At 37.9% G+C, this 13,396-nt stretch overlaps 1 pseudogene; it reads left to right on the top strand.

Annotated features, from left to right (window-relative positions):
- LOC107741529 (afadin- and alpha-actinin-binding protein-like) overlaps window positions 1-2,951 on the top strand; it is a 17,382-nt pseudogene extending 14,431 nt beyond the window's left edge.
- The last annotated feature ends 10,445 nt before the right edge of the window (window positions 2,952-13,396 follow it).

Below are 13,396 nucleotides of genomic sequence, written 5' to 3'. Positions count from 1 at the left end.
CATGCTGGGATCCAGCAAACCAGCAACCAGCATCCCATGCTGGGATCCAGCAAACCAGCAACCAGAATCCCATGCTGGGTTCCAGCAAACCAGCAACCAGAATCCCATGCTGGGATCCAGCAAACCAGCAACCAGAATCCCATGCTGGGTTCCAGCAACCAGCATCCCATGCTGGTCCCAGCATGCAAAACATACCTTATGCTGGTGACCAGCAATGCTGGATTTTTCAGCTCTGGCCTGAATGAAGAAAATGATGGCGTAATTGTCTAAGTCAAAGTCAATCAAAGTCTGCTTTATTGTCAATTCTTCCACATGTACAGCACATACATACAGAGAATTGAAATTGCGTTACTCTCAGACCCTTGGTGCATACAGATAACACTAACAGTAGAGCATAAAAATACAGATAGATACAGATTAAATATAAAATACAACTATACAAATATACAAATAAGGTAACTCACGCTGTCCGGGGACAGCGTCATCACCTGGTCGCCGGGAGGAGGTGGAGTCTTCTGTGCAGTGGTGCTGTTTTGTGCCTCAAAGCGAGCGAAGAAGGTATTCAGCTCGTTCAGCTGGGAGATGGTGCTGTCCCCGCGGTGGGGGCTTGTAGTCCGTAATGGTCTGTATCCCCTGCCACAGGCTCCCGAGTTTCTCTGCTGTCGCTGAAACGATGTGCTATCCTCCTGGAGTACTGTCTCTTAGCCTCTCTGATGCCGCGGGGTAGGTTGGCCCTAGCTGTCTTCAGGCCCACCTCATCTCCAGCTCTGAAGGCAGCGTTCCGCGTCTTTAGGTCCTGCCATCCACGGCTTCTTGTTGGCCCGGACAGTGATGGTCTTTGTGACTGTTACATCATCAATACACTTGGTGATGTAGGCAGTGACAGTCTCTGAGTACTCTTGGAGGTCTGTGGTGTTATTGTATGTGGCAGCCTGCTTAAACATATTCCAGTCAGTGGTGGTAAAACAGTCTTGAAGAGCCTCTGACGACCCTTCCGGCCACTTCCGGTCTAAATATAAAGTAAGTAAACAATTAACTCGCTTAGATATCACTGCTTTGTGTCATGTCAAAATAAAACTTGAAATGGCCTGAAAACAGGATGACTGTGTCAGTTAGTGAGTATTCAGCTTGATGAAATGAAAGATTTATCTTTGTGTCTGTGACAGTGTTTACAGGGCTTTTATGACGATGACCCGAAAATAAGTTGACTTAAAAAGAACAGCTGAACATCAGTTCACAAATAAAAAACGGAGTGTCTATTACACTAAGTGCAAATAGGCCGCCTTGTTGGCAGAGGCTATTTACACTAACTCAGTCCACCAACGTAAGATTACTACAAAAGACGATAGTTTAGTAACAGCTCCAGTGCTATAGATGGTAAAGCGTCTATGGTTTGACGCGATCAACCCGGGTTCGATTCCACCTTTTGCCGAACTTTTTTTTCCTCCGCTTTCAAATCTCATATCACATCAGGTAGGTGTAGGGACGGCTTATATTGTCCCAGTATGGTGGCATCCATTTAATATTTTGAATTAAAATGATCATTTACACTCAATATGTTATTATTGCATATTGTTTTATAATGTACTACAATACGAAGGTGCAGATAATTTCCACTATTTAAAATTAGTATAAATACCTTGACATTTTTGGGTGAACCATCACTTTAAAATCACAAGCATACACAAGTAGAGATGCTTTCCTACACTCTTAAAAATAATGGTTGCAAAAGGGGGTTTGCCATAGAAGAACCATTTCTGGTTCACCAAATAACCTTTCAGTGAACAGATCATACATTTAAAAGAACCTTTTTTTTTTCTTATTGTGAAAAAAACAAAAACATTTTAATAATCCAAAAAAAATAAATAAAACGTTTCCACTATAAAGAACCTTTTGTGCAGTAGAAAGAGTTTGTGATTCTTCATGGAACCATTAATGTCAGTAAAGAACCATTATTTCTAAAGGCCAGTTCACACCACATCGACAGATGCAGAACAACGGCAATGGCTGACCGAGTACAGTACATCACTTCCAAGATCCAACAATGTTCAATCGGCAAAAGCAAGCGCCGACTAATGCCAGCAGACACCAATAGGGGTAACACACCGATCAGACAAAATCCGACGAGCGTGTCTGTTGCCATTTGTTGGTGTCTGTCTGTGTAGTTTGAATTGGCCTGAAGAATGTAGACCAGCTTCACCAGAGCAAGAGAATATGAATATTGTTTTACTTTTTACAGCAACAGCTCAACACTCCCTGTGATGAGGAGACTGCAGCTGTTCTGAATGATTCCTACATGCTGGAAGAGAAGGAACGCTTGAAAGAAGAGTGGAAAGTGTTTGAAGAACAGAGGAAAAACTTTGAAATGGAAAGGAGAAATTTCACAGAGGCTGCCATCAGATTGGGCCACGAGGTTTTGGCTTATAATTGGTTTTAACGTACTTCTGAATTCAGCTCTTAATTTATCTTGATTTTAATCACATTTTTCTTTTTCTCTTCAGAGGAAATGTTTTGAGGATGATCGTGCAATGTGGCTCAAACATCAGTTTCTTAACACAACATTTGCAGACCAGATGAAACCACAAAGTCGCATGGCTGATGAATTTTCAAAGCGTGAGTGATTAGTTCATCCTTTTTACTAGCTTAATTTCTCTTTGAAATAAAACTAATCTTGATAAATTTTTTTCCAAATTTCCTGATTTTGTCAGATTCTAGTCGTGAAGAGAAGCTCATTTCAATTTCTGGAAAAGTGAGCAAATCTCATCTGTAGTCTCATCCATGGAACTGCTTGCAGATGAACCTACTTTTTTTTCCAACACCAGAGGAGAGATACCAGGAACCAACATGAATGGGAATGAAGTCTGGAAGTATCTTTATGAAGAACTTTCAGCATATGGACATGAATATTAAAGAGGTGGTTGATTGTGATTTCACTTTTTTAACTTTAGTTAGTGTGTAATGTTGCTTAAACAATATCTGCAAAATTACGACGCTGAAAGTTCAATGCAAATGGAGATATTGTCTTTTAAAATTATGGCAGTTTAATGCCTACAGTTACGGCTCGTAGGGACTACAATGAGCTACTTCCCGGGCTGGTGACATCACAAACCCTGAAATGTACATAAACTCCGCCCCCGGGAATATGCAACAAAGGGGGCGAGAATAGAGGAAGATTTGTTGCCATGCCGTCAAAACTAGGGGTGCACGAAAAAATCTATTCATATATGAATCGCGATATATGAAATATGGATTCACCAGTTTCAATATCAATCTTCTAAAGCAGCGGTTCTTAATCCTGTTCCTCGCGTCCCCCTGCTCTGATCTGCATTTCTCTCTTTCTCACCTGATTCAGATCATCAGCTTGTCAGTTCCATCAATGAACTGTGTTCCAATTATCCTTTATGTGTATAGACAGACAGATATTTTTCACAGCTATGAGAAGCGTTAAACATGGATGCGCACGCGGTTGCCGTGGTAGCGAGCAATACTTGCTGGCAAACACATATTACTGTTACAAATTAAAGCCATGTCCACACGTACACAGGTATTTTTACGAGTACCCACGAGTTTTTCCTTCTTCCGTTTTAAAAAAAATCTCCGTTCACATGAAAACGCAAATGCATGCTATGAAGCACTGTCAAGAGCATGCCAAACCAACAGGTGGCGATATAATCTAAACCGTAAAGCCATGTTGGCCAATCAGAAGCCTGAAAAAGTTTCCAGTAGGCGGAGATAACAGCGCCGGCTCCGATGTCACAAGCCAAAATCTCCGGTTTCACTGTCTACAAGATAACACTTCAGTTTTTGAAAATCTTCACCCTGGCAGGCGTTTTCAAAAATGTTCGGTTTCAGTGACCTGGTGCTGCATTTGCGTATGGACAAACGGCCTAACCGCGTAGAAAATGCTGCGTTCGTGTGGACAGGACCTTAAAGTTACTTTACAAAAATGCTACAACGCAATCATGTATTCTGCTGTATTAAAGGGTTAGTTCACCCAAAAATGAAAATTAGTTTTACTCACCCTCGAGCCATCCTAGGTGTATATGACTTTCTTCTTTCAGACGAATCCAATCGGAGTTATATTAAAAATTGTCCTGGCTATTCCAAGCATTATTATTGCAGTGGGTGGGTGTTTCTCTTTGTTTCAGTCCAAAATACGTTAAATAAAGTGCGCGCATCCATAATAAGACATGCCTCACACGGCTCCGGGGCATGAATAAAGGCCTCCTGTAGCGATTCCATGCATTTTTGTAAGAAAAATATCCATATTTCAAACATAATAAACACTTTTCTCTCATTTCTCCTGACCGGGCAGATGACGTAGGACGTATGCGCCCCGCGCCTCTGAGATATGCTAGTCTCACGAGTTTGTTTTGTTTTGTGTGTTACTTTAGCAAAGGAAAACCAGTCTCCTCTTGGCTTATATCGAAATCCCCCGACATTTTTCTTTACAAATCCTTGTTTTGTACTTTTAATTCATGACCGGCGTTTTATTTTGTTCTCTCTCCGCGTTCGTCACTAATCACGCAATACCGCGCGTCTTATGTCATCTGCCAGAACACCTTCCGCGTATGACAGATAGCGGAAGTGATAGAAAAGTGTTTATTATGTTTGAAATATGGATATTTTTCTTACAAAAACGCATGAATTCGCTACAGGAGCCGTTTATTCACCCCCCAGAGCCATGTGAGGCACGTTTCATTATGTTGAACAGTGTGTTGAACAGGGTGTTGAACAGAAACACCCACCCACTGCATTGATAGAGCTTAGAAGTGCCAGGACAATTTTTTATATAACTCAGATTGGATTCGTCTGAAAGAAGAAAGTTATATACACCTAGGATGGCTTGAGGGTGAGTAAATAACAGGCTAATTTTCATTTTTGGGTGAACTAACCCTTTAAAGCTTTAATCAGGATAAAACCATATATTAAAAGCTAACATAAGCAGTAGCATTTACAAATAACTTGTAAGAGCCGTGCTTGCACAGGTTCTGCACGATCCTCTTCACTAATATTATCTGGGTCTCAATCGGGCTTAAATTGATAAGCATTATTGACAACGCCATTGTTTACAATACAACTGGAGTGCATTCTGAGGTGAGGGGTGTGACGTTTCTGGATGTGTACTAGGCAGTTGAGTGATTCACAACACACTGGGACAGCTAGCCAATCTGAGCCCATTGCGTATTTTTGAGGGAGGGGCTTCATAAAACCAGGAAATCATCAGAGCGTTCATAGGAGAAGGGACAGAGCAGTGTAGAAGGAAGATAAATTATGTGAAAAATAATACTTTTCTTTAAACGAAGCATTAACACATGTTAGACTGCACCCCATAAACACAATCAAGCCTAGAAAAAAAGCAGTCAGCCACCCCTTTAAATAGAATCTTGTGTCAATTTGTGATAGGATTATAAGAGTAAAGGCTACTGAATCTTACAAGCCTCTGAATTTTTATGTTTTAAAAGAATTGTTTAAATCTCATCATATATATTGATTATTACTGATTATGTACATTTAGCATTTTTATTTAGAAATTCCATATTATTCATATTGTGTTTTGCTAAAAGAAATTAACTCTTTATATTTTTAGTTTTTGATATGTTGTAGTTTTATTACTTATAGCTTTTATGGCTTACCCACAGTTAATTTTTAGTAACTTATTTTTTGTTACTGAATATATTGTATATTATGGTCCCTTCAATCTAAGTTGTAAAGTATAATGCATTTTAACACTAGAACCGCCAGAGGTCGCTGTATACCTAAAAGCGCCAGCAGGTAAATTTTACCCACGCACATGACAGCTGTTTTTGAATGGCTAAAGAACATATTATTTCACTGTATTATGCCACTGTCTTCACAAAGAAGTGTCTAGAGTCATGAAATGATTATGTCTAGTCATCAACTATATATTTTATCCTGTTTTATGTTCAAGACTTTTTAATGCAGGCTACACTAATTCATAATGGTCAGTAGCTAAAAAAAGCTAAAACATTTTTAATAATTCACCACACTGCATAGGATGATGCGATGACAAATTCAAGTGCACAGCTTCACTTAAATATTTTTTAATTTGTTTAGTTATATCATTTATAATTTGAATAAGAGAACAACACCATTAAACTCTGGGTAATCAAAAAAATTGTTTTATTCATTACATCATATAGATCGGATTATTGACTTTATTTATGAAACTGATAACCGCTAAATCAGTGAGTGAAAGGCGTTGCATAGAAATGTACAATGTTAAAACATAAGCTGCAAGAAAATGACATGCATTATATAGGTGCGTAAATTTGACCCGCTGGCGCTTATAGGTATAAATGGTTTGTTTTTTGATCTGGTTTTATCTAAATAATTTTTAACAACATTGGATTGTAAATTACATAATTTTAGTAAAAGTCAATGACTGGGAGACTTGAATGTTTTATTTTAAATCTGTTATGTACATTTGAAAAACACGGGTAAAATTTACCCCGTGGTGGTTCTAGTGTTAATCTAGATCAAATAGCTTGTCCACTGATTACATTGTGCATTTGCCTTTGAACCTACATTTAATGTATTTTATCTTTTAGATTTATTTAAAATTATCACTGTACACCAATGTGCATCATCGTTTACACCAACTCCTAAACCACAAAGTTTTCTTGTTGCATGTGGATAGAGTGCTTAATATAGTCATATATTAATTAATATAGTCATTAATATAGTCAACTTATACTTAAATATGCTAAGAACTGATTCTAAAATTAATGTATTTTAGATATAAAACATACTAAGAAATAAGCTTATAAAGTTGCAATGCTATGGAATAATACTCCATACACAGTGTTTCAAAATGCTTTATTCAGTATTTATTCAAATAAAGAAAGTAACTCGTGGAATAATTACAGTTTCATATAAAAACAAAAACAAAAAAAAAAACACAACAACAACATAAACAGGGTAATAGTGCCCATGTTGTCACAGGGTTCTAAATGCAATGAAAAAAAGTTTAAATTCAATACATTTAACGTTTTCACATTTGATGTTTTATTAAAAACGTTCGGAGGAGCACGATCAGATAATCAACCAATTCAGCAATTCAGCAACCAATTGACAAATATGATGCAGGACAACAACTCCATAAATGCAGTTATGCCCTAAAAATTCAAGATATTGGGGCAAAATATGCCCCTGTATGAGTTTTTGTATCGTCATATTTATATCATACAATAAGCGATATCACACCAGCAGGGAGAGCAATATCACACCAGTGCTGTTTTTAGGGATGCACGATATTATCGGAATGTTATCAGAATCGGCCGATTAAGGCTTAAAATGTAAACAACGGCATCGGCCGATTTGAAAAAAGGGAACCCTTTGAAGGGATTAGGGCATAGGAATGAGCCCTTCTGAATGGAACGCAGGGTGTGACTCCAAACAACTTCCTAGTGCAAAGGATCATGAAGGCCCGAAGTGTCCATCAGTTGTACCTCCACAAGTCGTCAAATAAAGCTCGCGCATTCATAATAAAACGTGCCGCAGATGGCTCTGGGGGATGAATAAAGGCCTCCTGTAGCGAATCCATGTGTAAACCTCTTGATTTATATCGTTATCGGAATGTTATCAGAATCGGCCGATTAAGGCTTAAAATGTAAACAACGGCATCGGCCGATTTGAAAAAAGGGAACCCTTTGAAGGGATTAGGGCATAGGAATGAGCCCTTCTGAATGGAACGCAGGGTGTGACTCCAAACAACTTCCTAGTGCAAAGGATCATGAAGGCCCGAAGTGTCCATCAGTTGTACCCTTTGAAATCCTTAATTCCGAAGGGCCCTTTGAAGTGGCCAGTTTTGAGCACTTCGATTTGGAATGGCCCCTTAAATATGGCGGCCATGATTGTTTTCACTCCGAAGTGCGCTTTGGAGGGCGATATATCCCATTTGGAATACACCACCAGCTAGAAACTTTGATTTCCGGGAGACGTGTGTGTCGCGTTCTTTAACGTTCTGCCTGGAAACAAAAAGATGCCGTGACGCCAAACCCCCTTATGGAAGAAGCTGTCGTGTTTACAACTGTGATGATGAGTGCTTATCAGGATCAACTAAAAGCCGGATTTTCAAAAGTATGTGAAATATTTAAAGTTCGCGGCACAGAATCTTTAAAATATGTCCAAGAGTTTTACACGACGGTATGTTATTGTGGCGACATTTCCATTGTGACACGGCACAAAACAAATTGTTTGTGATTGGTTGCTTTACCTGTCAGTCATATGGCCTCTTGGGCGGGCCTTGGCCATTCAAAGCAGCCAAGGTTCCCAGACCTTCTGCTGTCAGTCTGAAGGTCTGGCTACACGAGACTAAAAACATTGTCCCAATATGTTTTTGAAAAATTTTGGACACAGAAGAACCACCTCTCGTCGAGGAGCATTCAAGTGGGACTTAAATATGCCATAGAGGGATATTAGATTTAAAAATAAATATGGTGGGTAACAAGATAAATTTGGAAGCGAGGGTTTACAGATCACAATGCACGATTGCAGATGACAATATCCAGGATCAACACTGTTCATGTACGGCAGGGTATGATTAAATTAATTTACCGTTTGGTTATACGCTGGTGCATGTTGGCTGCCGATGTCCTCCTTGGGAATTAAGCTGTTTTATGTTATGACACGGCTTTTTAAGAAGTGTTTTAGCCATTTTTTTTTTTTAGTTGTCTTGGTTATTCTGAGTGACTCTGATGAAAAGACGGCCCGTTTGCATAGTCTGAGTGCTTTTCGGGACTTATCGGGATTGACGGTTTGTCTGTTGGACTACTGGGCTGTATATTGGACACTGTACATTAACTCTATAGTTTTATTCTGAGGCTGTCATGAAACCATGAAGATCAATGGATTGCTTGCAAGGATTATATTAATCTGGATCACTCTTTCACTTACATACTGCCCTGTGGTGTCAATTTTGCGGTACATGGCAGCGGAGTTGTTTCACATTCGCTCCTGCTTCTCTGAACTTCCATTGGCTTTACATCTGCATCCGGATATTGTCTGTTGGCAATTGACTTGGATATTTTGACTTTATTTATGAAACTGATAACCGTTAAATCAGTGAGTGAAAGGCGTTGCCTAGCAATGTACTATGTTAAAACATAAGCGGCAAGAAAATGACAGCGCGAACATACAGGTATTATATAGCGGGTAAATTTGACCCGCTGGCGCTTATAGGTACCTATAATGCCCCGTTTTTTGATCTGGTTTTATCTAAATAATTTTTAACAACATTGGATTGTAAATTACATAATTTTAGTAAAAGCCAATGATTGGGACACTTGAATGTTTTATTTTACATTTTTTATGTACATTTAAAAAACAGCCACGGGTAAAATTTACCCCCGTGGCGGTGCTAGTGTTAAGGCTATCGGCCGTCGGCTTGAGCGTCTGTATGCCAGAACTGGTTATACTGAACATAAAGAACTGTATGCTCGGCATATGCTAAGCTATAAGGAAGCTATCACTATGGCTAAATCTGAATTCTACATTAATTTATTTAGCGCAAGTGAAGGGAATACTAGAATGCTTTTCTCTGCTGTTTATAAGCTTTTGCAGTCTACTGAATCTCTACCATCACACTTGTATTCTACTACTGTATGTAATTCTTTTATGGATTATTTTAATACAAAATTAGAAGTATTCATAAACAAATACCTGCATATAATGTTGGCTGTGGCTGTTTAGATCCCTACTTTCCTAAACATTCTCTGTCCACTTTGTCTACTTTTTGTCTTCCTACTGTCGATGAGGTAACCTGCATCATTCAGAACTCTAAATCCACTACCTGTCAGCTGGATCCTCTTCCAATACACTTAGTTAAAGTCTGTATATCTTTTCTGTCCTCTTTAATTACTGACATTGTTCATTCTTCACTGTCTTCTGGTTTTATTCCTTTATCACTTAAAACTGCTATAATAACCCCTATACATAAAAAACCAGGAGCAGATCCAACTAATGTTGACAATATTTCAAATTTACCATTTATTTTTAAAATACTAGAAAATATATTTGCAACTCAGGTTTCAAATGATCTTTCCGACAACAATTTGTTTTCAATCTGGTTTCCATCCACATCATAGTACGGAGACCGCACTTGTTAAAATCACTAATGATTTGCTTATGGCAGTGGACTCTGGACAGCTGACTATACTTATTTTGCTCTATCTATTATTTGCTGCCTTTGATACAGTCTCACATAACATCCTCTTAGACAGGTTTGTCTCCCTGAGATTTATCTCCCAAGAGATGATCCCTCTTGGTTTAGATCATATCATTCTGGTCGCACTCAGTTTGTACTACTTAAAAACTTCAGATCTGAGTTATCGCATGTCACTGATGGTGTTCCCCAAGGCTCAGTCCTGGGGCCTCTTCTATTCATTATTTATTTACTGCCACTTGGACAAATTTTTGGGAAGTTGTAACAATTCAGTCCACTGAAGGCGAGTGTAGTGAGAACCCATGTGCAGTTTATTTACAGACGTGATCCAAAATACAAACATAATCCGAGACTAGAGACACAGACTTGACTTGACGAGGCATGAACAGACTTGACTAGGCATGAACAGACTTGACGAGGCATAAACAGACTAGACTCACCGACAGCGGGTTACAACTTCAATACACGACAAGGCACAATGACAACATGATGGCTACTTATAGCAGACAATGATGGTCACATGACAAGAACAAACCAGTGGGAAACAAGACACATGACTAAGACAACCAATCAGAAAACAGAACTGATAATCACATGACAAGACAATAACCAATGAGAACATGACACATACACAAGGCAGAGATACATGAGGGCAAGGGAAACATGACAGCATGAATCAAACTAAAAAATAAAAGACATGAAAGCATTAACATGAAACAAACCCAAACACCACATTACAGAAGTTTGGAATTTATTTCCATTGCTATGCCGACAACACCCAGCTCTATATATCTTCCATGCCTAATTCGGTATTTCCTCCTCCTTCTCTGTTAAGCTGTTTAGCTGAAATACAAAATTGGTTTTCATCTAATTTCTTTAAACTTAATAGTGATAAAACTGAAATTCTTCTTGTAGGTAAAAAGTCTAATCTGGTCAAATCTGGTCATTTTTCTGTGACTATTGATGTCAACAGTTTTTCCATCCTCTCAGGTAAAGAGTCTGGGTGTCGTCCTCGATAGCAACTTATCTTTTGAAAACCATATTAATGATATTATTAGTTTGGCCAACTTTCATATATGTAACATAAAGCATCTTCGTCCATTTTTGACAAGCAGTAGCACTACTACTCTTGTACATGCTTTGGTTACATCACGTATTGATTACTGCAACTCTGTTCTATATGGTCTTCCTTCTAAAGCCTTAGATAAACTACAGCTGGTCCAGAATTGTACTGCACAAATTATTTCTGGAACTCCTTTCATAGAGCACATTTCTCCCGTTCTCTATCACTTACACTGGCTTCCGGTTAAATAGCGAATTGAATTCAGGGGCCTCATTTATAACCGTTGCGTACGCACAAAACCTGCCCTGAAAGAGGTTTATGCCACTTCCTACGCAAAAGGTGGGATTTATAACATGAGGGCAAGGGAAACATGACAGCATGAATCAAACTAAAAAATAAAAGACATGAAAGCATTAACATGAAACAAACCCAAACACCACATTACAGAAGTTTGGAATTTATTTCCATTGCTATGCCGACAACACCCAGCTCTATATATCTTCCATGCCTAATTCGGTATTTCCTCCTCCTTCTCTGTTAAGCTGTTTAGCTGAAATACAAAATTGGTTTTCATCTAATTTCTTTAAACTTAATAGTGATCAAACTGAAATTCTTCTTGTAGGTAAAAAGTCTAATCTGGTCAAATCTGGTCATTTTTCTGTGACTATTGATGTCAACAGTTTTTCCATCCTCTCAGGTAAAGAGTCTGGGTGTCGTCCTCGATAGCAACTTATCTTTTGAAAACCATATTAATGATATTATTAGTTTGGCCAACTTTCATATATGTAACATAAAGCATCTTCGTCCATTTTTGACAAGCAGTAGCACTACTACTCTTGTACATGCTTTGGTTACATCACGTATTGATTACTGCAACTCTGTTCTATATGGTCTTCCTTCTAAAGCCTTAGATAAACTACAGCTGGTCCAGAATTGTACTGCACAAATTATTTCTGGAACTCCTTTCATAGAGCACATTTCTCCCGTTCTCTATCACTTACACTGGCTTCCGGTTAAATAGCGAATTGAATTCAGGGGCCTCATTTATAACCGTTGCGTACGCACAAAACCTGCCCTGAAAGAGGTTTATGCCACTTCCTACGCAAAAGGTGGGATTTATAAAAAACGAACTTGATGGGAAAATGTGCGCACCTGCACACAAACTCTGACCCATGTGTACGGACTTTTTTTTCCTGGAGGGAGAAAAGAAATGAAGTAAACAACGATTTTAAACTGTTTTCATTTCATCATATAGCCTACATTTACAATAAATATTCCACTCTCATTAATGGAGATAAGCACTGAAATTACATAAAGTCATTACGCAGAAGTTAAACCAAAATTATATGAATTTAGACATAGCCTATTTGCAGTGTTGGGTGTAACTAATTACTAAGTAATTAGTTACTGTAATTTAATTACTTTTCCCTTGAAAAAGTAAAGTAAGGGATTACTCTTATTTTTTCTGTAATTTAATTGCAGTTACTTCTTATGTAATTGAACTTAATACTGTGTATAGACTGTAGAACATTCATACATAATACAATAGTAGATTTAACATCAAAATTTAAAGTCTAACCTTAAAATGCATGCTTTTTATGTACCCTTCTCACTTTAAATACTTTGGTGAGTTAATAAGAATATTGGTAACACTTTAGTGTCCAATTCTCACTATTAACTAGTTGGTTTTTAGCATGAATATTACTGGGATATTGACTGTTTATTATTACTTAAAAAACATGAATGTCTTATTCTGCAAGACCTTATTCTAAATCCTTAATCCTACCCAATTCTTAAACTTAACAACTACTTTACTAAGTATTAATAAGCAGTTATAGGAGTATATTGAGGCAAAAGTCATAGTTAATAATTAGTTAATAGTGAGAATTGTACCCTAATCTAAAATGTGACCAGAATAATTTATGTAGTTACTTGAAAGAATTAAAAGAACCGTTTCATGTCTATCCTTGTATCATTAACTTGTCGAGGTTGATATAGGATTTAGAAAGTAATTAGTAATAAGTAATTAAATACTTTTTGGAGAGAGTAATTTGTACAGTAATCTAATTACACTGTTGAAGATGTAATTAGTAACTAGTAATTAATTACTTTTTTAGAGTAACTTACCCAACACTGGTCCTGGATGA

The sequence above is a fragment of the Sinocyclocheilus rhinocerous genome, unplaced genomic scaffold (assembly GCF_001515625.1).
Source record: "Sinocyclocheilus rhinocerous isolate Xijiao unplaced genomic scaffold, SAMN03320098_v1.1 scaffold556, whole genome shotgun sequence".
Taxonomy (NCBI): domain Eukaryota; kingdom Metazoa; phylum Chordata; class Actinopteri; order Cypriniformes; family Cyprinidae; genus Sinocyclocheilus; species Sinocyclocheilus rhinocerous.
The sequence above is the reverse complement of the archived record's forward strand: the minus strand, read 5'-3'. Positions and strand labels throughout refer to the sequence as shown.